We start from the raw sequence: 5,289 nt of genomic DNA, 5'->3' as shown, positions 1-5,289 counted from the left end.
ATATTGTTAAAGTTTTGGGTTCTAATCCTGCTGAGAGTATGTTTTTTATATAAATATATTTTAAAATATGAGATAGCGAGGGCTTAAATTGTATTTTATTAATATATCCAAACTGATCCCAAGGTATATTAACAAAGACACACTGATATATTGAGCACACAAAACAAATATGCTGACTAGTATTAATTAGAGTAGGATTTTTTTATTACAAATATGTGTATATATTAGGGTGATTAGTGTGACATCTATAGTGTTCCCCAGAGGTAGTTACCAATTTCAGTAGACTGTCACTGGGTAAAAATGTCCCCATCCCCCCACAGGTCCCAAAAGACTACTACAAGCTGCAGGGCGATCTGGAAGCAGCACATGCACACAATGTTGAGGGGTGCTTATTTTCAACTGAGGCAGAATATCATTCTACAACAGCAGAGGCTAGGTGGTGCACCCCCTGGGACAGACAGATTGGTATGTCCTGCTGTGCAGAGGCACAAGTTTATAAAAGCAGCAGTGACATGTGGCTTCGCTGCGTGTGGCGGGAAGGAAGCTGGAAGAATACCGCGGAGGAGGGTCTGTCCTTATACACGCAGCCCCCCGCCTTTGTGGCTATCCCTCACCACCACAAATTCAGGTAGGCAGTGATGGCAGAGTTTGAGAAATCTTTTGTTTGCTTAGTTAGGACAAGAAGGGACTATTCAGTCGGGCACTGTGATATAGGAACATGTTAACGGGGACTTGAAGGAGGCACTGTTAGGGAGGCTCACTAGATAGGGGCAATGTGAATGGGGCCCCTGGATCGGGTCACTCTGAGAAATTCTGATCTATATGAGAACTGTGATATAGGGGTGCTCCTGATCTGGGTACTTTGTGAATGGAGGAATCCTGATCTATATGGATACTGTTTTAAGGGGGCATTCCTAATCTACACACTCTAAGGTGGCCAATCAACTGATGAAATCCTCCAGGATCCCCTCATTTATAAAATATATGTCTCTTAATATCCTATGTGAAAAAAATGATGTAGGTGTAAATGGTGTGGTAGAAATTACAGAACCTCCCTGATAAAAAAAAAAAATCATGGCTATGACTGCCAAACTCCATTAACATCTTAAAAATTTGATATGGGACACACCAAGCTGTATCAAAGCTATACATATATAAAAAAAAATATATGAGTGACATCGGAATAATTAAAACTTTTGGCCAAGAGGTATAGAATCAAACTAGTACTGCTACCACTGGTAAATGAAGGCACCTCTCTTCTAACATACAGTGCATCTTCAACATTATATTGCAGCCTGATACTACAGTTGTTTAACCCTTTTTCCTACCTGGCTCATATGCCATACAGACATGAATGGGGGGTGGTGGTTTACACACACATGTGTTTACCTGACAAGCAGACTGTCTCCTATCAGATTGAAGCATTTGGGCAGCTGTGCTGCCACCTGATTGATTTCACACATACCCGGGTTACCTGCACATGTCCCCACAATGTATCCCAAGTTTTGCTTGCCCATCTGCAGGCCTGGGACCAGCATAGCGGGTGATCCTGGGTAGGTGAGAAGTAGCAGAGGGGACACATGTCCACTCTCCTCCCCTTCTTGTTCCTAACTGCCATGTCAGTTTCCCTGGCCAATACATCCAAAAAAGCATGTGATATAATTCAATCTGCATTGCGTTACATTTAGCGGAGCACAGGGGAGACATTGGGGGGCCTTTTACCCCTTGAATGTCTCACTAAAGAGAACCGGTCACCAAAAAAATCATCACATGGTGGATAAAAAAACATTAAGTGAATGGAAATTTTTGTAAATTGTAAAAAAAAATTATGTTGCACCCAAGCCTATATAATCCTTTCTCAGAAAAATGTCAAGGCATCCCCCCCACCCCACATATATGCATGTACTAACGTAAAGTGGTGTTCCACCCAAAAAAAAAATGCATTAAAAAATCCTAAAAAAAAAAAATAAAAAAAAACATTTGGAATTTTTTTTTTTTTACTCACCTCTAAATGCCTGTTGCTAGGTGGTCCCTCGTAGTCTGCCTCTTTTAGTGCCTGGGCTGCTGATATCACTTCCCCCTCGACATAGGAAGGGCTCAGCTCTGCTCCCTCCCTCCTGTCAATCATCTGGGACCCATTACAGGTGACTGAGCGCAGCGCCGCATGCGCAGTGGGTGCCCAGCTGTGAAGCCACAGCCCGGCGTCCACAGTTGCAATGCCGGCACCGCCGAACGGAGGGGGAGACAAGCGGGTCTTCGATCACCCGCATCGCTGGACCCAGGGACAGGTAAGTGTCCAATTAAAAGTCAGCAGCTGCAGTATTTGTAGCTGCTGACTTTTAATTTTTTTTTTATTATTATTAATGGGCCCTCCTCTTTAACCACCTCAATACTGGGCATTTTCACCCCCTTCCTGCCCAAGCCATTTTTCAGCTTTCAGCGCTGTCGCACTTTGAATGACAATTGCGCGGTCATACAACTCTGTACCCAGATGAAATTGTTATCATTTTTTCCCCACAAATAGAACTTTCTTTTGGTGGTATTTGATCACCTCTGCAGTTTTTATTTTTTACGTTATAAACTAAAGAAGAGCGACAAGTTTGAAAAAAAACACAATATTTTTTACTTTTTGCGATAATAAATATCCAATTTTTTTTCTGTAAAACACATTTTTTCCTCAGTTTAGGCCGATATGTATTCTACATATTTTTGGTAAAAAAAATCGCAATAAGCGAATGATTGGTTTGCGCAAAAGTTATAGCGTCTACAAAATAGGGGATAGATTTATAACATTTTTATTTTTTTTTTATTTTTTTACTAGTAATGGCGGCGATCTGTGATTTTTATCGTGACTGCAATATTGCGGCGGACACATCGGACACTTTTGACACATTTTTGGGACCATTCATATTTATACAGCGATCCATGCTATAAAAATGCACTGATTACTGTATAAATGTGACAGGCAGTGAAGGGGTTAACACTAGGTGGTGATTGAGGGGTTAACTGTGTTGCTAGGGAGTGTTTCTAACTATAGGGGGTGGGGACTCACTAGGGGAGGAGACCGATCGGTGTTCCTGTGTACTGGGAACATACCATCGGTCTCCTCTCCTCTGACAGGACCGTGGATCTGTGTGTTTACACACACAGATCCACGGTCTTGCTGTGTTACCGGAAATCGCGGGTGCCCAGTGACACGGCGCGCACGAGCGCCCCCTGGTGGGCCGGGAAAGCAAGGCCGTCATAGGACGTCTGCCCGCAACGAGAGCTGCGCCGCCTGGCCGTCAATTGACAGCCGGCAGTCAGCAAGCAGTTAAACACACATGGGGATACCTACACTTGAAAATGTTGACTACACTACACATGTTACATATCACCACACATGCTGGAGTGAGAGCAATAATTCTAGCACCAGACGTCCTCTGTAACACCAAACTGCTCACCTGTAGGGGTTTTTTAAAGTGTCACCTATTAAAAAATATAGGCTACTGAAGTTTGTTTCCCTTTCACAGGCGCAGGCAAATTTAAGGTTTGACATGTTGGGTATCTATTTACTCGGTGCAACTTCAGCCTTTATATTTTACCCAACAATTGGGTCATTTATTGCGTTTGTGTTACTTAGTAACATAGTAACTTTGCTTTTGTTTTTTAATACTATGTGGTAATATTGTGTGCCATAAAAAATGGAACTACCACTATTTTTATTCTCCAGGGTGTCTGCTTTCCAAAAATGTTTGGGGTTTTATATAATCTTCATGCCTAAAATTGTGTGAAAAAAGGACACTGGCAGCTAAAGGGTTAAATTCATTTTTTTTTCTCAATCTAAACTCAGTACCCCAATGGCAAGGTGAAAACATAATTTTAAAAATGTTAGCAAATTCATGAGAAAGGAAAAATGGAAATATCACATTGGCAAAAGTATTCAGACCCTTGGAAGCAACACTTGAAATTTAGCTCAGGTGCCTTCCATTTTGCTTGATCGTTGCTGAGATGCTTCTATACCTTGATTGGAGTCCACCTGTGGTAAATTAGATTGATTGGACATGATTTGGAAAGGCACACACCTCTGTATAAGGCCCCTTTCACACGAGGCGGACTCCATTTCTACGGAGCCCGCCTCTGTCCGCCGGCTCAGTGGGAGATCTGTCCGTTCATCTCCGCTGAGCCGGCGGATGACAGGTCCCTCTCTGCTCACTAAGCGGGGAGGGGCTTGTCAGGCGCCGCTGTCGCCTATGGAGGGATCGGATGAAAACGGACGGCGTGTCCGTTTTCGTCAGATCTCACCCGATCCGATCCGCCAGCGATGGACCTGGACGTAGGGCCATCCGTCTGCTTTTAGTGGATCGGACGGGGTCGGATGTCAGCGGACATGTCTCCGCTGACATCCGACGCTCCATAGACTAACATGGAGCGCCCGTTCAGATCCGCTGTCAAAACTGACAGGTGGACCTGAACGGTCCGATCATGTGAAAGGGGCCTAAAAGGCCTCACAGCTGACAGTGCACACTGTTATGGAACAAAAACCATGAGGTCAAAGAAACTGTCTGCAGAGCTTAGAGACATTATTGCAAGGCATAGCTCTGGGGAAGGTTGCAAAACCTTTCTGCTGCAAGAGCAGTGGTTCTCAACCCTGCCCTCAAGTACCCCCAACAGGCCATGTTTTGGGAATTTCTCTTAAAATAGCTGTACAAAATACCAAACATTGACTCTGATTTAAAGCACCTGTGCAAGATAAAGGAAAACCTGCAAACATTCCCTGTTGGGGGTACTTGAGGACAGGGTTGAGAACCACTGCCCAAGTGCATAGTGGCCTCCATATTTCCTAAATGGAAGTTGTTTGGCACAACCAGGACTCTACCAAGAGCTGGTCACCAAGCCAAACTGAGCAATAAGGTAGAAGGGCCTCAGTAAGAGCCCTTTCACACTGAGGCGTCGGCGGTAAAACGCCGCTATTATTAGCGGCGTTTTACCGTCGGTATGCGGCCACTAGTGGGGCAGCTTAACCCCCTGCTAGTGGTCGAGAAAGGGTTAAATACCACCGCAAAGCACCTCTGCAGAGGCGCTTTGCCGGCGGTATAGCCGCGCCGTCCCATTGATTTCAATGGGCAGGAGCGGTATACACTCCGCTCCGAAGATGCTACTAGCAGGACCTTTTTTTACTGTCCTGCCAGCGCATCGCTCCAGTGTGAAAGCAGCGGCACTTTCGGGTCGGTTTGCAGGCGCTATTATTAGCGCAATAGCGCCTGCAAACCGCCCCAGTGTGAAAGGGCTCTAAGAGAAGTGACTATG

Source organism: Aquarana catesbeiana, linkage group LG10 (assembly GCF_042186555.1).
Source record: "Aquarana catesbeiana isolate 2022-GZ linkage group LG10, ASM4218655v1, whole genome shotgun sequence".
Classification (NCBI taxonomy): Eukaryota; Metazoa; Chordata; class Amphibia; order Anura; family Ranidae; genus Aquarana; species Aquarana catesbeiana.
The sequence above is the reverse complement of the archived record's forward strand: the minus strand, read 5'-3'. Positions refer to the sequence as shown.